Source organism: Lathyrus oleraceus, chromosome 6 (genome assembly GCF_024323335.1).
Source record: "Lathyrus oleraceus cultivar Zhongwan6 chromosome 6, CAAS_Psat_ZW6_1.0, whole genome shotgun sequence".
Classification (NCBI taxonomy): domain Eukaryota; kingdom Viridiplantae; phylum Streptophyta; class Magnoliopsida; order Fabales; family Fabaceae; genus Lathyrus; species Lathyrus oleraceus.
Window position 1 is genome coordinate 381,709,953 of NC_066584.1, and position 22,940 is coordinate 381,732,892.

General features: G+C 38.5%; 1 pseudogene; it reads right to left on the reverse strand.

Moving 5' to 3' along the window:
• Positions 1-4,004: 4,004 nt before the first annotated feature.
• On the reverse strand, positions 4,005-4,104 carry LOC127099802 (uncharacterized; annotated as a pseudogene).
• Between the last annotated feature and the right edge of the window lie 18,836 nt (positions 4,105-22,940).

Sequence of the window (22,940 nt, forward strand, 5' to 3'; positions counted from 1 at the left end):
ATAGTCATCAATAAACGAAACATAATATCTAGATTCACCCTTAGTAAGAAGTTGTGGTCGAACCCATACATCAGAGTGAACTAAGTTAAACGGTGCATATGAATTGGAAATAATTTTACTAAAAGGTAAAGCTGAAAATTTAGCAATTTTACAACCACAACAGTCTGAAATATCACTAGTTTATCACTTTCCTAAAGCTCTAGTAGAAGCCAAATACTTTAATCTAGAGGCAGAGACATGTCCAAGACGGTAATGCCATAAATAAAATCTAGAAGACAAAATTAGTACATTTTCCTCCTGGAAAATGTACTATTAGGTCTCGTTGGATATACAAGATCAAAACTAGAGCCAATGGTAGTTGGAGGAGCAACAACAATATTGGATGATGGACTCTTAAAAAATTTCTTACTTGCTTTCAACAATATGGGATATTATAATTTGCAATGATGTTTCTCCTTGCAAAAGGCACATTCATCAATGCCAACTCCAACACTACCATGAGGTTTCCTTTTGTGAAATGGAGCAGCAAGAATAGATTGAGGAGTGGAGAGAACTAATTTATCTGGAATTAAATTAGAGTGATACTTGAGTCTAATTTCTTCTACCAATAATTCATTGTGGAAGGAACATAACAAATAGGGAAAAAAAACCCAGAGGCCAGAGGGACACCCCTCTTAAGTAAGTTATCTCTAGTTGGGATATGATCCTAGAGAAGTTGTCAAGAGAAAAATACGACTTTAGATGGAGCCCAACTACACAAATTGTCGGCACTACAAAAAAGACAGCTATTAACAACGTGATTTTCACGCCACAAAAATGAAAATCACGTCACAAACCTTAATTAGCGACATAACAAAACACGAGGCATGAGCACTTGTGGCAACTTGTTTGCCACATGAAAATCACGCCACAAATTTGCCTCGTGATTTTCACGTCGCAACCTTTTGCCACGTGCTTTTCAAGTCACAAAATTCTATTGTATAACAAACCTGCACTATTTATATTGACAGGTTTTGCCACGTGATTTTCACATCACAAAATTATAATTATATATTTTATTTTAAACTATAGATAGAAGAAAACAAGTGAAATAAGAGAGAGGAAAATGGGCAAGAGAAGAGAATTGGATTTACTGAAATGGGGACGATGCATATCTGATCAGTAAAAGCCGTTTTACCGTTGTGTTATTCGTGACGCAAAATACTGTTGTGAGAAACATGTCACAACCAATAGATTCATTGGACATTTTATGACGTGATTATTGTAAGACCCCAATTTTGTCCCTAAGATCCCTCATGGCATCATAACATTGCATTTGCATTGCCTCAAGGATCATAAGCATCTTGGTTCCCCTTACCTTTGGGTGGGACCTCTTGTGAGTGGTTTGAGATCACCAGGCATGCTTGAATTGTATATTATTGCTTTTCTTATTTTTGTTTACTAACCAAAAGCACAAAAATATGTCACTAACATTTCTTGTTTGTAGCTTGAGCAATCACAAAGTCAAGAGCTTCAAGGAGATCCTTTGTGCAGAGAAATGGCCAAGTGAAGATGATAGCAAACATGGAAATGGTTCCCAAAGCTCTCATCCATCAAATATGCCTCCCTAGTGATAACACGAAATTATATCATATTTTTGGACTTAATTCAATTAAATTTTATTATTATTTATTTCAGTTCACTTCATTTTATTAGGTATTACGCGGTATTTTCTTCCTATTTGTCTCAGGTGGCTTATTTTGAAGCACAAGTAAAAATGGAAGAAAAGGAGGTACAAAAAGGAAAGAAAATGAACTAAATGTCAAAGCCCAGCCCAAAACACAAAAGCGCAGGTGCCGTGCATGTGACGGACGTCACAGAGGGCGTGACGAGCGTCACGCCTTGCACACTCCTGTGACGGACGTCACACATGGTGTGACGAACGTCACACCATTCCCCTACATTTTTGGCGCAAGGAACGCCTCAGAGACGTTGAGGAGTGTTGGGCCCTATATCCACGCCATGCATTTATCCACGTTGAAGACTTTTTGGCAGCGGAAGCGGTTACTCAAACATATATAAATAGCCACTTGCAAAAACCAAAGAGGGTTCCGAAGCTTTTCCACATTTTTCCTTTGCCGTTTTCGCTTTTGCATATTTTATTTTTCCAGCAGCTTAGGCATTGTTTCTTTATTATTTTTACGAGTTCTACTTTATCTCTTTTGCAATTTCTATTTTCCTTTTTCCTTTTAGCATTTAGTTAATTCTTTTCGTACAATAGTTTCTACACCGGAAACTATTGTACACCTTTTTACCGGATCTAACCTTACGTTAGAATCTAGTTTTATTTCCTTCGTTTAATTTGTTGTTTAACTGAAGAATCCAAGAACAAATCCTACCGGCTTGTGGTGGAGTGTTCAAGACTATTGTTTACCTCATTCAGGTTCTTTAATTATTATTTAATGCTTTGTTTTATTATTTATTTATATTATCTGCCTGGGATGAGTCTGTTTATGCATGATAAATATTTTAGTTTGTTTAGCATGTCTGGCTAATTTATTTAGCTATCGGTATGTAAAGTAAGCGGAATGAAGGAATAAAAACTAAGTCGGTTAAATTAAGTTTAGAATTAAAATCACTCTTTTTACGGTTTAAATTTACAGGTTTAATAACAAAGGTTTTTACGAAAGTAAAAGACATAAAGAAGTTAAAATCAATAGAGCGAGAGTTTGAGTTTTTAACTGGACAGTGTAAATTAGACATTAATTCTAGATCAGGGCGAGAGCAAGTTTTAGAGTTAATTAAATTCCGATCTTTTCCAAAAAGTATTTTTAAAGATTGAATGTGAGGACGAGAGTTAAGCATTCGAATTTAACTATATAACCTAAGTCAACAGAGCGAGAGTTTGAGATAAGGGTGTTTAAACGGTCGGCGTTTTCTTGAAAAGAGTTTCTATGGACTGTATTGCTTTCAAAAAATGGTTTTTGACTTAATTATAAGTGACAGCTACATTAACATAAAATCATGGTTTATTCAATAGAGTGAGAGTTTGAGATAAAACTTTTAATTAATAAAGTCAACTGAAAAGATTTATTCTAAAACCAAGAGACCGACGAAGGATTGATTCCCTAATTACGACGAACTGCATACCGATATCTGCTTTATTAATATTTAATCTAGATCTTAGTTTAGTTTTTAGCTTTCCCCCAAACAATCAAACATTGTTCACCTTAGCTTTACGAAGTAACCTTAGATAACGGTATATCGATTCATAAGTCCCTGTGGGATCGATATCTTTTAAAACTACGCGATAGAACTGTGCACTTGCAGTTTGTACCCATTCTCGACTCACGAAGTCGAGCGATCAAGTTTTTGGCGCCGTTGCCGGGGACTTTTATTTAATCGATATCGTAACTCTTCCGTTACGCTGTAGAGACTAAGGTTTCTTTTTCTTCTATTCTTTCTTTCGTTGATTTGTATGCCACGCACTCGCTCTCAAGGCGAACCGGTCTATTTACGAATCAACGATATCGAACTATATCTCCGAGTCTTACGACGAATTCGGGAATATCGTGCTGCAAACAATCTCCCTCCTATAGAACTTCCTGATTTCAAAAACCTTTTTCCTTCGATAACCGAGATGGCAGAACCAGCTCGTGCTCTTAGAGATTACGCCGCTCCATCGCAAGATGAGCCGCATTCAAGTATTGCTCCACCCGCTATCGAAGCAAACAACTTCGAACTTAAACCTTCGTTGTTGCAGGCTATGCAACAGAACCAATTCTATGGAAATCCTACCGAGGATCCAGACCTTCATTTATCTGTATTTGTCCAATACGCTGATACTGTTAAAGCTAATGGTGTCACTTCAGAGGCAATTCGACTTCGTCTTTTTTCTTTCTCATTAAGAGATAGCGCTAGAAGATGGCTTCAATCTCTTCCTTCCAACTCAGTCACCACATGGAACGAGTTGAAGAAAGTTTTTCTTGCCCGATACTTTCCGCCAAGCAAAACAGCTATGTTAAGAGCCCAGATAAACGGATTTAAACAGAAAGACAATGAGTCTCTTTTCGAAGCATGGGAAAGATACAAAGATATGATGAGACTTTGCCCACACCATGGTTTGGAAGACTGGTTAGTAATTCACACATTTTATAATGGTCTCTTGTACAACACAAGGTTAACAATAGACGCCGCTGCAGGTGGTGCACTAATGAACAAAACTTATGCTGATGCTTACCAGCTTATCGAGAGCATGGCCCAAAACCACTATCAGTGGGGAACCGAACGAACAATGGTGGAAAAACCTCAAACGAAAACTGGCATGTACGAGATAAGCAACCTTGATCACGTTAATGCAAAAGTGGATGCTTTGGTCCAGAAAATTGAAAGTTTAAACGTATCACCTCCAGCCGCCGTGGTTGCTGTAACTCAGAATTGCGAGGTCTGTGGAATCCAAGGTCACACTCCTACGGATTGTCAACTCTTGACAGGAATCCAAGCAGAGCAAGTAAACTATGCTCAAGGAAGCCCCTACTCGAATACCTATAACTCAAATTGGAAGAACCATCCAAACTTTTCATATAAGAGTAATAATGCTTTGTACGCACCTGGACAGTCTCCAAATCAAGCCCCAGCTATACCTCCGGGATATCAGAAACCGAACCCATCCATGCCTAACAATAACGCGCCTAGGAAATCCAACTTGGAAATCATGATGGAAAACTTTATAGCTTCCGAACAACAAACCAATAAAGATTTTTTAAACCAGAATGTACACACTGGCGAACAACTTAAACAACTAGCAAGCAAAGTAGATGCCTTGGCTACCCATAACAAAATGCTGGAAACACAAATATCACAAGTAGCTCAACAACAAGCACCTACTGCTGCCCCAACTGGTACATTCCCTGGACAGCCCCAACCTAACCCGAGAAGCCACGCTCATGCAATTATATTAAGAAGTGGAACGGAAGTGGAAGGACCGTCTGATCCAAGGATAGAAAACCAAAACCCTAAGAAATCAACTGAGGAAAGTGAACCTAAGGAAAAGGAAGAGAGTAATAAGGAAAACCTAGAAAAGAAGGAACCTTATGTACCTCCACCACCTTACAAACCACCTATCCCTTACCCTCAAAGGCTTGTTAAAACCAAAGATGCGGGCCAATTTAGAAAATTTGTTGATCTCCTTAAACAATTAAACGTTACAATTCCGTTCACCGAAGCTATTACGCAGATGCCCTCCTATGCTAAATTCTTAAAAGAAATTCTTTCTAATAAGAGGAAACTTGAAGATAGCGAAACCGTTACACTCCCTGCCGAATGTAGCGCTATAATCCAAAACATGCCTCCTAAACTCAAGGATCCGGGTAGTTTCTCTATACCCTGTCACATAGGAAAATTTGTCATCAACAAAGCCTTATGCGATTTAGGAGCCGGAATTAGCGTTATGCCTTTATCCATATGTAAGAAACTGGAAATGGGAGAATTAAGACCAACCAAAATGTCTGTGCAACTAGCAGATCGTTCCATAAAATATCCTGTAGGAATTCTTGAAAACGTTCCCGTACGCATAGGTCAATTCTACATTCCAACTGATTTTACAATTATGGACATTAGAGAAGATGATATTACACCCATTATACTGGGAAGACCGTTTTTAGCAACTGCCGGTGCAATCATAGACGTAAAACGAGGACGACTCACCTTCGAAGTAGGTGAAGAGAAAATTGAGTTCATTCTTTCCCAATTCTTGAAAGCACCTGCAATAGAAGATACATGTTACTTCATGGATATCATCGATGAATGCATAAAAGAAGTAGAGTTAGGAGAAGACAAATCATCAGACTATCCTCTAAAAGACAAATCTAACCAATGTTCAGCAATAACACGGACCCCACGCAATGTCTTAACAAACAACCCCTGACCTGAAAACACTCCCAAAAATCTGAGATATGAATTCCTAGACTTAGAACTTGAACGACCTGTGATAGTTAATGCAGACCTAGGAAGACTCGAAATAGAAAAACTCCTACATATCTTAAGAAAGTATCCAACCGCACTAGGTTACCACATCACTGATCTTAAAGGAATAAGTCCTTCTATTTGTATGCACCGCATCATGTTAGAAGAAGACTGTAAAACCTCTAGGGAACACCAGAGGAGACTAAATCCGATCCTGAGTGAGGTAGTAAAGAAGGAAATAACCAAGTTATTAGAAGCAGGTATTATATATCCTATATCTGATAGCAAATGGGTTAGTCCTGTACACGTAGTACCAAAGAAAAGAGGCATAACCGTTATTGAAAACGAAAAAGGGGAAACTATAACTAAACAAATCGAATCGGGATGGAGAATGTGCATTGACTATAGGAAACTAAACAAAGCAACCCGAAAAGATCATTTCCCTTTACCATTCATTGACCAGATGTTAGAACGATTAGCAAAACATTCACATTTCTGTTATCTAGACGGTTATTCAGGCTTCTTCCAAATACCAATTCACCCTGATGACCAAGAAAAAGACAACGTTCACATGCCCTTTTGGTACCTTCGCTTATAGACGAATGCCGTTTGGCCTGTGTAATGCTCCTGCAACCTTTCAAAGATGCATGATGGCAATTTTCGCCGACTTTCTCGAAAATATCATGGAAGTATTTATGGATGACTTTTCCGTATACGGACAAAGTTTTGAAGAATGCCTTGAAAACCTAGAAAGAGTTCTTGAGCGATGTGTGAAAGTAAACTTAGTACTTAACTGGGAGAAGTGCCATTTTATGGTGCAAGAAGGAATTGTTTTAGGACACATCATCTCGAACAGAGGAATTGAAGTAGACAAAGCCAAAATAGAGGTAATCGAAAACCTTTAAACCCTGAAAACTGTGAGAGAAGTACGAAGCTTCTTAGGACACGCCGGTTTTTACCGACGATTCATCAAAGACTTCTCTAAGATAACTAAACCTTTAACCAGACTATTGATGAAAGATGCTGATTTCATATTCGACGATAACTGTTTAAAAGCATTTCAAGCGCTTAAGCAAGCATTGATCTCCGCACCCATAATGCAGACACCCGACTGGAATGAACCATTCGAAATAATGTGCGATGCCAGCGATTATGCTGTAGGTGCTGTTTTAGGACAACGAAAGGATAAAAAGCTTCACGTTATATATTACGCAAGCAGAACCCTGGATGAAGCGCAAATGAATTACGCCACTACCGAGAAAGATCTCCTAGCAGTTGTATTTGCGCTAGATAAATTTCGTTCTTACTTGGTCGGAGCCAAAATAATAGTTTACACTGATCACGCTGCTATCAAGTACCTTTTAACAAAAAAGGATGCTAAACCTAGACTCCTAAGATGGATCTTGTTGCTACAAGAATTCGATTTAGAAATCAAAGACAAGAAGGAACTGAAACGTAGTAGCAGACCACCTCTCTAGACTTGAGAACCTTGAACCGGAAAGAACCTCAATTAACGATGATTTCTCGTACGATAAACTTATAGCTACTTTGGAAGAGAACAACTCCGACATGCAAGTAGAAACCACCTTAGCTATATCTGTCACACCATGGTACGCTGATCTCGTCAATTATTTAGCCGCCGGAATAATTCCGCCCACTTTATCCTACCAGCAGAAGAAACGATTCTTTTACGATATAAAACACTATTACTGGGACGATCCCTTACTTTTCAAAAGAGGCCCCGATGGTATTTTCCGTCGATGTATACCCGAAGAAGAGGTAGAAAATATAATCCAACACTGCCACTCCGCTCCTTATGGTGGACACACAAGTACATCCAAGACCTGCTCTAAAATCCTACAAGCCGGCTTTTATTGGCCAACTATATGGAAGGACGTACATGCGGCTATTAAGGAATGTGACAGATGTCAACGCACGGGAAACATATCTAGACGTGACGAGATGCCACAAAAAGGTATTTTGGAAGTAGAGATCTTCGACGTGTGGGGAATGGACTTCATGGGACCTTTTCCATCCTCTTTCGGTAACAAATACATACTCATGGCAGTTGACTACGTATCAAAATGGATCGAAGCTATAGCTTCTCCAACAAATGACACCCGAGTAGTAACTAGACTCTTTAAGAATATAATATTTCCGAGATTTGGAATCCCAAGAATAGTAGTCAGTGATGGTGGATCGCACTTTATATCCAAGGTACTCGAAAAATTATTATTTAAATATGGCGTGAGACATAGGATAGCGACACCTTACCACCCTCAAACCAGTGGACAAGTGGAAGTATCTAACAGAGAAATCAAGCAAATACTAGAAAAAACAGTCGCCACTTCAAGGAAAGATTGGTCATTGAAATTACCAGAAGCTTTGTGGGCATACCGAACTGCTTATAAAACCCCCATAGGGACGACCCCATTCAAGCTCATATATGGAAAATCCTGCCACCTCCCGGTAGAGTTAGAACATAAGGCCTATTGGGCTATTAGAAACCTGAATCTAAAATATAAAGCCGCCGGTGAAAAGAGAATCCTTGACATAAACGAATTAGAGGAAATCAGAAGAGACGCCTATGAAAATGCCAGAATCTACAAAGAAAGAAAAAAACAATGGCATGACAAGCGTATATCAAGGAAAATCTTCAAGCAAGGCGACACAGTCCTTTTATTTAACTCTAGACTAAAGTTATTCCCGGGAAAACTACGATCCAGATGGTCAGGACCTTTTCATATCACTAACATCTTTCCAAGTGGAGCGATAGAAATTAAAGGCAAATCCACAGAACCGTTCACCGTAAACGGGCAACGTCTAAAACACTATCACTATGCGGAAACCAATGGAGATTCGCAAATCCTACACTTAGACGAAACGCCTCCAGGATTAATAGATTATATTTAACAGTTTCTTTGTCGAGCTTGCGACATTTAAACAAAGCGCTTAGTGGGAGACAACCCACGATTATTTTATTACTTCCTTTTATTATTATTATCTTCCTATTTCTTCCTTAATTATTCTTTTAATTTCTGTTTAGTATTCATTCCTAATTCATTTTAATTTAATAATAACTTTTCTTTCTTCTTTCGGCATTTGGCCAAATCCTGACTAAAACTCATGTTTTCTTTTCTCTAGCTAACACTAACCAAATGAGACATATTGATCGTATGGGTATCAAATTCAGAGGAATGGCTCAGAAACAAAAGTTTGAAGAACTAGCCACTAGAGAGATGCTACCTAGTTTATATGCTGATGATTGGGCTATGACTGCCCTTGGACTGAGACAAAGTGTCCTGTATTTGCTGAATCAGATAGGATGGGAGACATCCCCTATCCTGAGACATTTCACCACCTACCGGAGACTCACACTATAATTCCTTAGCTCATTAATCTATCTACCCAACCATGGAAAAGGAATTAGCAGAGGTTTTATCCAGTTCAGAATGTTCAACATGGAGTACCAATTTAATATTAGAGACTTTACCAACCTTTTGGGTTTTCCTACCTCCTTTGACACATTCACAGTAAGCCAGGAAGAACTTTTTGAATATAGAGAACTTGAACACTTTTGGGGTAAGTTGACTGGAAATGACGAGCCCGAGGAACATGAGTTTCTCCCTGGAAACATACACAACCCGGCCTTTCGCTATTTCCATAAGATCCTGACCCACACTTTATTTGGGAAGAAGCCAAATAGTACTTCAGTTTCACGTGATGAACTCTTCATCATATTTTGTGCTTCCCACAACCGTCCAGTAAACGGTGCCACTTTTATGTTAGCTAATATGGACCACCTTATCCAGGATGAGCGAGCACCAATCCGAATAGGCGGTTTGATAACTATGATAGGTAATGCTATTGGATTACGTCAGCCTATGCTTGACCTAAGCCCTTTTTGTGGCATTACTACTATGAGTATACCCTTCCTCTTCAACACTATGTTTATAGCAAACCTAGGGTCTGACGAGTTTGAGCTTATTATTGATAACCAAGTTCTTTGCCTTTTCACCATGCCCGATCCTAGGACTAGTGTTCATAACCGCAGTAACTGGCTCTACAACCTGAACGAAACCCCCTCTCCGGCTAGATCCACTGAATCCATCCAGGACTATGAGATTTGTGATGACTATGAGACTTATGATGACCAGATCCCTCATGCTGAATCTGACCCTCAGACACCATCTGGCTATTATGATATTGACCCTCCTCCTCAGCCTGTTCAGACCGAAGAATCAGCAGTATCCGACCTCCGACATTATATGCCCGGAACTGATTATAACACCGCCATTGAAGCTTTGATGTCAGAACAAGGCGCCCTCCGAGAAGAATTTACTGACATGAGACACGAAGTTCTAGGATACATGAGCAGTATGACAGATCAGTTTCACGAGTTGCTACATCGTGTTAACTCTTTTGCTCCTCCGGCCAGAGATCGTGCAGATGGATAGTATTTATTTGTTTTTCTTAGTTATTTAGTTTTAAGCTAGATTATTCATTAATGTTATTTGAATTCATGTTCGCATTTGTTTCCGTTTCGCATTTCTTTTGTTCTTCTTTCCAATATTACATTATGATCATTTTATGGAAGTTATTTATTTAATTTTATCATGCAATAGCTATTATGTTCTCTACTGTTGCTACCTATGACTTATTATTATACAAAGTAAAATAAGCATGCAGGAGAAATTAAATTGCAGAATAAATCATTGAGTAGAAAACAAAAAAAAATAAAAATAATAACAATATATAATAACTTACCTGAAGGACGCTAGCTGAACATTGGCCAAACAGACAGTGTGACGAGCGTCACACATTCTGTCACGGACGTCACACTAAGAACCTGTTACGCCCGTCATGCACCTGTAACGAGCGTAACGCCCTTCAGACTAGGTGAACGTTAAGGAGCCGTTGGAGACGAACGTTACACCCCTTCAACTTTTTATCTTCCCCATTTATTCACATTTACCCATATTCATTCACTTTTCAACCACCTCCTTTCCAACTTCCAAATTCTTTCCTATAAATACCCACCAAACCTTCCTTCATTCACCACAAACCATTCTCTCCTATCAAATACATTTCTTTTCTTTCCAAATCACTCATTCAAAATTCGTTCATCACAATGGCAGGAAATCAGAATTTCGGAAATATCATCTTCCGATCCGAAGATGAAAATTATCAAAGGGAGCAATTCGAGCGTTTCCAACAGCGAGGCGTCGTTTCCACCAGGTATCCCGATTTAACTTGTTTACAACAATTAGGATTACTCCAAGGTATCGAATGGATGCTCCGCCTAGCCAACTTAACCTTCCTTTGCACTCATAATCAACCCACCTACCCATCCCTAACCTTAGAATTCTTAAGTTCATACGACTACACCACTCCCACCGGTGAAGACGAATTTTTAACCGGTACCGCAACCTTCCGTATGTTTAACACCGAGTACTCCTTAACCCAAAACCAATTGAGTACCATGCTACAATTCCCCATAGAAGGTCTGGTACACCCCAGAATCCCTCCAAACTCAAACTGGAACACAGTTGACATTTTCGGCCTTTTCAAGAAAATTTCCGGTATAGATACCTACAACTGGGAAGAGCTCCTTCTTTCCCTTATACATAACCCCACTATCCGGTACTTTATCCGCATCTTGCAAAACACAGTTTTTGGAAGACCGAACAACAGCAAGGTCAACTCAAAGGAGCTTTTCTTCCTCCAATGCGTCTTCGAACCGGATACTCAGGTAAACGCCGCCTCCTTTCTATTTCATCATATCCGCACCTTATGTGCTAGAGGCCGGCAACCCTTTATAATTGGTGGATTAATCACCACCATAGCCCTTGGCCTAAACCTAGGGGATAAACTCCAAACTTTAGAATCTCTACCTCCCCTATCTATGGATATCAGCTACTGTCGATCCAGCCGCCTGATTAAGAACAGAGTAGGCGGAGGATATTATCTTATGGTGAACAACCAAGTAGTCCCAAGCGTTGTTCTACCAAATATCACCCTAACTGATGTCACAAACCCCGACCGCCACCTCTATGATCTAAACGCTCCCGAAGCCACCGAGCCTTCACAAACAAACCCGCACACGGACGAGTTTGAAGCAATGGAGCAAGGTGATCATCCTCCTACACAACAGTCAGTCCCGCTCAACCCTTCCGGTAATGCAACTGGCTCATCCTCCCAACGTCGTCGACGAAGAAGGCCTGCAACCAACGACGACATCATGGATGCTATTGATGGTATGCAGGCACAGAATGTCGAGATGATGCAAATGATGCGCCAAATGCAACAACAACAGGATGCTAGGAATGCCATAACCGACCAGCGTTTTACTGAGTTGTTCAGCAGGTTCGACAACTTAGACTTACGTCAGAGATCACCAGGTCCAAGAACCAGAGGCGGAAGGCAGCCTTAGTTGTAGTTTCTTTTTCCTTTCCATATTGTATTTCATTTCCTTAAAACATTGGGGACAATGTTTAGTTTAAGTATGGGGGGGGGGGGGGGGGGGGGAAACCATGTTCTTTCTATTTTCATTTTTCAAGTATGTACCTTTCCCTCCATTGTTATTTTAATTATATTGTATTATTTAAAAAAAAAAAAAAAAAAATCTATTATTTTAAGTTAAGTCCCGAGTGTGAACAAATTTCTATTATCTATTCCCTCAAATTTTCATGAGCCACAACAACAAAAATTCAACACCCAATAAGTATAAAGGTTGCTCATCTTATCGATCTTGAGTCGAATCAAGACAAAGACTACTACCGCCAAACACTCTAAACGAACCCAACACGTTAGATCAGGATAAGTACCTATTATACCAATCCCCTGAACTTTTAGTGTTATAGTAACCCCAAGTAGTTTATACGAGAAATCAGCACCATCTTAATAGCAAACTACGTGGAGAGTCGATGAAAATAAGTGAATGATTCCCAAAGTAACATAAAAAAAAATATTTATATATCAGGAAATGCACTAATTAAGTTAGGTGATCCTTACCAGATCATTTAATCTAAAGGTTGCAGATCATACAAAAACACAATATGAAAGATCCATTATGAGTTGGTTCAGTAGGTATCTGGTACTGAACTTGGTAGGGCGAACTACGGTTCGATCCCCCGCAATTTGCAATGGGCTGAATAACGAAGTTATCCGACTTATGTACCAGAACTTCTAGCTAAAAGAGGGATCATAATCACTAACCGGTTACTCCACTATGTGCGCGAAAAGATAAAGGGCTTAATGTGATTTCGCTAGAATGAAAACGGGTGAAATAAGAATAAAGGAACCAGGATAGCTATCATAGTGTACTTGAACTGATTTGCATAAGGCAGGGTTATCTAGGTTGTGACGGTGGTTGTTGATGTCAAGATTAAACTCAAGTTGCTTCTAAACTAAATCCACTTGCAACCTATTACGAATTGATGTGTGTTTTGAAATTTTATCTGGCTAAAACCTTTAACGAGTTCTATACCGAATTTTACTTGAGGACAAGCAAAGATCTAAGTATGGGGGAGTTTGATAACACGAAATTATATCATATTTTTGGACTTAATTCAATTAAATTTTATTATTATTTATTTCAGTTCACTTCATTTTATTAGGTATTACGCGGTATTTTCTTCCTATTTGTCTCAGGTGGCTTATTTTGAAGCACAAGTAAAAATGGAAGAAAAGGAGGTACAAAAAGGAAAGAAAATGAACCAAATGTCAAAGCCCAGCCCAAAACACAAAAGCGCAGGTGCCGTGCATGTGACGGACGTCACAGAGGGCGTGACGAGCGTCACGCCTTGCACACTCCTGTGACGGACGTCACACATGGTGTGACGAACGTCACACCATTCCCCTACATTTTTGGCGCAAGGAACGCCTCAGAGACGTTGAGGAGACGTTGAGGAGTGTTGGGCCCTATATCCACGCCATGCATTTATCCACGTTGAAGACTTTTTGGCAGCAGAAGCGGTTACTCAAACATATATAAATAGCCACTTGCAAAAACCAAAGAGGGTTCCGAAGCTTTTCCACATTTTTCCTTTGCCGTTTTCGCTTTTGCATATTTTATTTTTCCAGCAGCTTAGGCATTGTTTCTTTATTATTTTTATGAGTTCTACTTTATCTCTTTTGCAATTTCTATTTTCCTTTTTCCTTTTAGCATTTAGTTAATTCTTTTCGTACAATAGTTTCTACACCGGAAACTATTGTACACCTTTTTACCGGATCTAACCTTACGTTAGAATCTAGTTTTATTTCCTTCGTTTTAATTTGTTGTTTAACTGAAGAATCCAAGAACAAATCCTACCGACTTGTGGTGGAGTGTTCAAGACTATTGTTTACCTCATTCAGGTTCTTTAATTATTATTTAATGCTTTGTTTTATTATTTATTTATATTATCTGCCTGGGATGAGTCTGTTTATGCATGATAAATATTTTAGTTTGTTTAGCATGTCTGGCTAATTTATTTAGGTATCGGTATGTAAAGTAAGCGGAATGAAGGAATAAAAACTAAGTCGGTTAAATTAAGTTTAGAATTAAAATCACTCTTTTTACGGTTTAAATTTACAGGTTTAATAACAAAGGTTTTTACGAAAGTAAAAGACATAAAGAAGTTAAAATCAATAGAGCGAGAGTTTGAGTTTTTAACTGGACAGTGTAAATTAGACATTAATTCTAGATCAGGGCGAGAGCAAGTTTTAGAGTTAATTAAATTCCGATCTTTTCCAAAAAGTATTTTTAAAGATTGAATGTGAGGACGAGAGTTAAGCATTCGAATTTAACTATATAACCTAAGTCAACAGAGCGAGAGTTTGAGATAAGGGTGTTTAAACGGTCGGCGTTTTCTTGAAAAGAGTTTCTATGGACTGTATTGCTTTCAAAAAATGGTTTTTGACTTAATTATAAGTGACAGCTACATTAACATAAAATCATGGTTTATTCAATAGAGCGAGAGTTTGAGATAAAACTTTTAATCAATAAAGTCAACTGAAAAGATTTATTCTAAAACCAAGAGACCGACGAAGGATTGATTCCCTAATTACGACGAACTGCATACCGATATCTGCTTTATTAATATTTAATCTAGATCTTAGTTTAGTTTTTAGCTTTCCCCCAAACAATCAAACATTGTTCACCTTAGCTTTACGAAGTAACCTTAGATAACGGTATATCGATTCATAAGTCCCTGTGGGATCGATATCTTTTAAAACTACGCGATAGAACTGTGCACTTGCAGTTTGTACCCATTCTCGACTCACGAAGTCGAGCGATCACCTAGCATCTCAATTCATCATTTTGATCAAAGCAAGTCAAGGGGTTTGAGGTTTGTTTCCCAAGGAAACCCTAATTCATCTGTGTACCACAATGCCTTGCTCTTGAAGCAACCTCAGCCGATGATCAAATACAATCAAGGGAAGTCCTTTAACTCATCATTTCATGAATATTTGAACTTATTTGAGTGTCCTCAATCATCAATTCATCAAGATATAAGTCATGGAATTGAGAAGTTGATCAGTCAATTCATCTGACTAATTTCAAATGCTCTGAGACCTAGCTTTTTATGTGTTGGCCAAATGGAGATGATCCCAAAAGTAAAAATGTTCTTAAGGACAATATGCACGACTTTCATGTTCATTAAAAATTGATTTGAAGCTTGGAAGGTCATCTCCCATTCCAAGACATTATTGGTCATTTTGACTGAAACCCTAATTTTGGGTCAACTTCCCAAGAACATAACTCATTCATTTGTTATTATTTTAAGGTGGGATCAAATGCATTGGAAAGATTAAGATGTCTACCTCTAATTTTATGTTGAAAAAAATTTGAAAATCTCAAAGGAAATACATGTGATAATGCAAAACATTATAGGTCACTTTGGACCAAATGCATTGAAAGTAAAAAAAGTCCAACTTCAAGTGCCCATAACTATTTCATAAAAACTCCAAATGATGCCAACTTTAAGTCCATTTTGAGTTTCTTGAAAAGATCTACAACTTTGATGTTGGAGGTTTTTTCATCTGGGGCTTGCATCATCAAAATAGAGGGGCTTGAACATTGGCCAAATTTGGAAACCTTACCTTTGCATGTTTTGCACCTTACACTTTAAACTCAAAATTCACTAATTTCCACACTTCAAATGGATTTTTTCCCAACATAAAATTTGTTCCTTACATCAAGACCTTTCCAACCATTACTCACATGCTCATGTTTGGATTTGGCAAATGGAATTTTCAAAGAGGAGAAGTTTTAGGCATAATTGTGCATAACATGTTGAAACTCATTACACAAGCTTGTGCATTACCAATTACACGTCCATTTCAGCTCAATTACACTGCAGATTGCATTTGGCATTGAATTTTGGCCCTTTACATGATCATGCAAGCCCATGCAAAAAGTATCCACTTGCCATGCACACACGGATTTCTCATTGCTTGCACCATGCTTGGCTATAAATAGAGGCATCATTCCATTCAATTTTCATCCATGAATCAACCTGAAATGCTGCTGAACTGAAAACCAAACCTCTCACCAAAGGAACTATTTCATTTTCATTCAAATTTTTCAGATCTGAAATTCAATTAAATCTGGTTGAATTTCTAGATCTAAAGTTCCTAGACCTTCATCCTATAGTCCATTGTACTTCTGTTTGGCCAAAGGAAGCAAGGAAGCAAGCTCAGATCACCACAATTCAAAGGTTCTCTCCAACTGGTTTTTTCTTCGAAACTCACTATTTCTTGACCTATTTGCTTGGATATTGTGTTGGCTGAAGTCCTCTTCATAGAGGCAATTGTTTTGAGTACTCAATTGTTGAAATCCATGAAGTTCAGTATGAACACCATGATTTTCTCTCTCTAATTTCTCTCTCTATGAGGATCTAGAGGAGAAACCAATGGTACAGGGGTGATGTACATCACCCCAGCTTTCCAATGATGTATGAATCGTGTATTTTGGTTAAGCTTTTGAAACCTGCAAATGTCACCGGAATCTTCATGTTCACCGGAGAAGACGGTGGCTCCGGTCACCGTCCCCTTGTCAGATGCATTGTGAACCATTAGATATGATTTCCAGATCTAATCCTAGCCTTTGCTTCTTATGACTTTTAATAATTCATTGTGTTACGCGTGGACTTTGGCCTACGGTGGAAATGCGCTTCTGGACCATTAGATGTTGCCACGTCAATTAATGAGCTCCATCAGACGCTCCTTGTTTTTTTGAATTTTCTAATTTCTGATTTTTATTTCTTTTATTTCCATTATCTTCAAAAATTCATATCTTCTTCATTTTCATTCTAAAAAATGTGGGACCAATTGCATTCTTCTCCAAATAATTTCTAGTTTCTAATTTTGATTTTTAATATTTTTTATTTTGTCATTTGATATTTTTTGTGAATTTTCTCTTTTCTGGTTATTTTTAATTCATTTTAAATAGTTTTTGATATTCAAAAAATACAAAAATATTTTCCTAACCTATTTGAATGATGATGGATCTATGAAAAATATTCTCATCAATTTTTTAATTGATTTGAGATTTATTTGAGATTTTAGTTCAATTAGGTTATTTTTATTCATTTTTAATTGATTAAAAATAGTTTCTGATATTTAAAAATGCTGAAATTTTTTGTCAAACTTTGTTTGATCTTGTTGAACTTGGGATAAATCACTTGGACCATTCAAGGTTGATTTGAAGTGATTTTGAAGTTTGACCTCTCTTTTATTTTTATTTCAAGTTTATTTTAATATAAAAAATGCCAAAAATATTTTGATTATTATTTGACCTCCAATCTTCATCCCATTTCTGGTTTCTCATTGTTTGACTTTGACTTTCAATGTCATTTGGTCAACACACATGGATTGGTACATTCTATTTCACCTTATGCACTTTATTCTTTCCATTTCCTTTCCCATTATTCATCTTTTTCTTTTTCTTCTTCTTTTTCTTTTTGATCAATGAGTTGAAGGTTGATAAGTTAGCATTGATTAGGGAGACTTAATCTTCCTTGATTCAACTCTAATTCATCTTGATCAATTGATCAAGTGAATGACTTTGCATTAAGGATAGGTTGTTTCCTAAAACAAGCAAAAGGCTTAAACCAATACAAGATCAATTCTCTTCTTCTTTTTGGCATGGCAAGTTGTTGGAACTTGGTTCACTAATCAAGACTTCTAACTTGTGTTGTTGCCTACATTATTATTGACCGGCCTCAGATAGTTGTGACCTCTACATAAGTCCAATTACGATTGCTTAACATAGCGCTAAATTTGCCTTATGGCACACTAACTACTAACACTTACTATTAACCATTAACATTTACTTTTGCTCTTTACTTTTATGCAATTTATTATTCTTGCACATATTATCCATTTGCTTTTTCCTTTGCTCACTTGAGCACATGTTTATGTTAATGCAATTTGCCTTTTTCTCACTTGAGCACATACTTGTGTATATACTATTGTGTTTGTGTTTTGTTTGATTGTTGTGAACCAAATGCAAAAAAAATGGACAAAAGGACTTAGACTTTAGGACCTTCCCTATGCAAAAATGAAGTCAAAGAGCAACTAGGCCTCATGCCTTTAGAATGCTTAAAGCTTGAACATGAACATTGAAAGGACCATATTCTAAACTCCCTCTTGTCCATTCTTTGATTTGTAAATAAAATCTTTTGATGTGTGTGTTTCTTTGTGCTAGGGATTCTAACTTGATCCAAATTGGGGAACCATTGCCATGTGCTTCTAAGAGAGAGAGATTCAAGATACATTGAGGAACCTTCCAAGAGTTCATTTGATTGTTGATTGCTTGAGTTTATGCTTATTCCAAAGGATGGGAGCTACTTGGATCACCCATATGATCTCAAGTGAGGAACTCCTTTTGTGGTTTTGTTTCTTATCCCTCACCTTTTGCATTGCTTAGGATCTTAGCCATTCTTCTTGTTCCCTCCACTCTAACCCAAGCCAAAGCTTTTGTGCAAACATTTAATACTTGTCTTCAACATTAGAAACCTAAGCCTTATGCTTTTGATTTTCAAACTCTCTTTTCTTAATACTCATTTTGAATTGAATCTCTAAGTCAACTTTGACCATATTTTGTATATACTTTTCACTTGTAAATATAACCCATTCAAATGTCTTTTGTGGTTTCAATGGCCACTCTCTTAATCAAAACTTTTTCATAACCTTTAGCTATTAGGTTTGAGTTATCCTTGAGGTAGATGTAATACTCACCTATATCCTTAGTGATGGACAATGAGTCTTCCATGCTTATTATAGGGTTAACCCCTCACTAGCATGTTGAAGATATCCTCACATGGTGGATTTGTGGTTTTAGGTTGAGTTTTCTCCCTTGGATAACAAAAGACCTTAAGGCTTTTGGACCAATCAATTCACCAATCTATCTTGAGATTTTTACCTCGAACTACGAGGTTTTGATCCTAATCTTTTTTTTAAGATGGTACGTAGGCAATGGGTTTATCCATCCAAACACAAATGTAAATAAACTTGTATATTCTCTTCTCATCTCTTCAATCATGTTTGCACAAACAAATCTTTCACAAAACAACAACCTTACAACAAATATGAAAAGGGCTCCCTAGGAGTACCTAGGATGTTTTGGGTGCCTAACACCTTCCCATTGCATAACCAACCCCCTTACCCAGATCTCTGACTCTCTTTTACTAGTTTTTAATTTGATAAAACTTTTAGGTTTTTGTTCGCTTTCTAACCATTCCTTTGGATAAATAGAAGTGCGGTGGCGACTCGACTTGTATGATTTACCTTGGATTTAGTCAATATCTATAATGGTAACGAATACCCCGCTACAGAAAAGTGGCGACTCTGCTGGGGACACATTTGCCTAGTGGGTTTTGCCTACTTTTCATTTTTGTTGTATTGTTGTGTATATTGGTTTGTGATATATTTTTGTGCAATTTGGGATTACTGTATTGTATGTAATGATTGAATTGCTTGAACATTAATTCCTTGTATGCTTGGTGATCTTTGTGAGATGAGTTCTATACCCGGACTCGAGTGCAATTAGGATAGGAGAATGGTAGTCTTGTTGACTTGTGTGGAGTTATTCCTTAGCAAGTTGACTTGCAAGTCCATTCACTTGGTGGAGGTCATGTTGGGATCAATAATGTCACACAAGTAGTTGTGGTTAGACATTACTCTTTCCAATATAGACCTTAGAAGCCAAGGACCTTAGTTTACCAAGCCCATCTTGGCCTATTCTTAGGATGTAGTGCGAAAGTCGTTCGAATGTAAGATTTGATACGATTGTTACACGATACTACACTCATAAGAGTCTCTCTTGAGAATATTTTTGGAATACGAGTAGTCGTTTCTCCGACAATATCCGAAAGATGGGATGATGACTATGGGAACCTCTTGTAGAACATGTTTGGCAGGTTTAAACCCTAGTACACTCCCTTTGGGTGGTTCTTAACCGGAACTTCATGCTCGCGACTTGCAGCAAACCCTTGATTCGTGGTTGATTCGTTCATGTGTCCTTAATATCAATGGAACTTGGGTGTTGATAAGGTGTAAACCATAATCCACCAAAATGGATGATTGATATTAAGGATAACATGATCCATCCCATGACCTTTGTTTGGTGTGCTTTGCTTGATCCTTGAGTGTGTTTGTTGCATTCATGCATTCATGCACCCATTTGCATCCATATCATCAATAATGAAGAAAATTTTCAAGGAACTTAAGAGGTCTATTCGCAAATTTTCAGACATGGAAAGACAAAGAAGGAATACAAAGAAGTACAACTTCAGACAACCAGATTTGAAAGAGTTAAGGAATTTGACATCCTATGTACTAGATCCCTTGGGTTTCAAGGCTCCTTTTGGGAAGCTTCTTCCTCTTCTAACTACTCAGGTGGATGAAGGATTGATGAGTGTATTGGTGCAGTTTTATGATCCTTTATACCATTGCTTCACATTTCCGGATTTTCAGCTTTTTCCCACGCTCGAGGAGTATGCATATCTTGTGGGTATACCAATTCTAGACCAGTTTCCATTCAGTGGCTTGGAGAGTATTCCTAATTCTCAAGAGATAGTTGATATGTTGCATATAGATGAATCTCTGGTTGGTGCTCATATGACTACCAAAGGTGGAATTCAAGGTCTCCCTTCTGAGTTCCTCATTGCTCAAGCTATTATGTATGGGAAGGCCATGAGTGAGGACGCCTTTGAGGCCATATTTGTACTTCTCATCTATGGGTTAGTATTGTTCCCCAACATCGACAAGTTTGTGGATGTGAACGCTATTAGGATTTTCTCTACTCTTAATCCCGTTCCAACTCTGTTGGATGACACTTATTTTTCTTTGCATATGAGGAATGCAAAGGGTGGTGGTGCCATAGTGTGTTGTTTGCCTCTGTTGTATAAGTGGTTTATTTCTCACTTACCGCAGACGGTCGCTTTCAAGGAGAACAAGGGATGTCTACGGTGGTCCACGAGGCTTATGTCTCTCATTAATGATGATATCTCTTGGTACAATCGTGTGTGTGATGGTGTGCAGATTATCAACTCTTGTGGTGAATTCTCCATTAAGCCTCTTCTCGGTACATGTGGTGGGATTAACTACAACCCTGTTTTGGCACGTCGTCAGCTTGGGTTCCCCCTAAAGGATAAACCCAATAACATTCTGTTAGAGGGGGTGTTCTTTCAGGAGGGTAAAGATCCCTAAGGCTTGAAAGCTAGGATGGTCCGCGCTTGGCGCAAGGTTCATAGGAAAGGAAGGAATGAGTTGGGTCCTAAGAAATGTGTCGCTTTGGAGCCTTACACTGCTTGGGTTAAGAAGAGAGTGTCTTTGTATCTCATGCCATACGAGTATCCGAGACCTACACCTTTGGTTATGGTTGGGCCTTCAACCCTCCCTGACCAAGGAGTAGAGGAGTTGAGAGACGAAGACCGTTCACGTGCCTGGATCCGCGAACGAGAAGAGTTGCTTCAGCAGATCAAGGAAAAGGACGCTTTGATTGAGTTTCTCGAGCATCAGGTTATTGATGATCCTAATGATGCATGGACTTCTCTACTTCCTCAGTCTTCCAAGTTCTGGAAGAGGAAGTACGATCGACTCGCCAAGGAGAAGGAAGATATGGAGGCAGCCTATGAGGAAGAGGTGAAGAGGCTTCGTGCATCTTATCTTCCTGTGTCCCGAGCTTTAGATGATTGTTTCTAGGGATCCATAGGATGATTATTTTCCTTTTCTCTTGTATATGGTGACCAATGTTGTACTTCTTTGATGTAAAACTATTTTCCAGATATTAGTGACAAGATACTTTCAGATATGATAAATGTTTAATACTTCCAAATATTTGCAAATAGAACTCTAAAATTCCTCTGAAATAAAAAAAAACATATGCACAAGCATGGCATGCATCATGTGCATAAGCAGGTTGTTCCCAGCTTCTTGTCCTTTGGTCTAACTCTGTGTTCTTCATTTATTTTGAAGACAAGCTGACTCACCGGTACTACACCAGAGCCAATTCTTCGAGACTGATGGATCATCTAGAACAAGAGAACAGGGAACTCAAGGAGGAAGTGGCAAGATTGACTGCCCTGATGGAGTCATTCTTGGCCGCCCAAAGCCAGTCATCTCCAACGCCATCAACTCCTCCTCAAAGGACGGTCATTTCTGAGATCGTGACTTCTACTGTGCCTGCTGCAACGACTCATTTTGCGCCATCTATGCCAGCCGGGTTCCCTTGGGGAATGCTCCCCAACTTTGTACCAGAGGGTGTCGCCCCTACTCTTGCTTCTCTGCCGGCATCTAGCCCGGTCCTTTCAGTGCCACCGCCCGTTGTGCACACGTTACCAAGGGTCGAAGATACCATCTACCACTCTGAGCCATCTGAGGGCCCAGATGTTTATGAAAAGATGGATGATATGAAGGACCAATTCCTTGAGCTTCGCAAGGAACTGAAAACTTTGAGGGGGAAAGACCTCTTTGGTAAAAGTGCTGCTGAGTTGTGCCTTATGCCC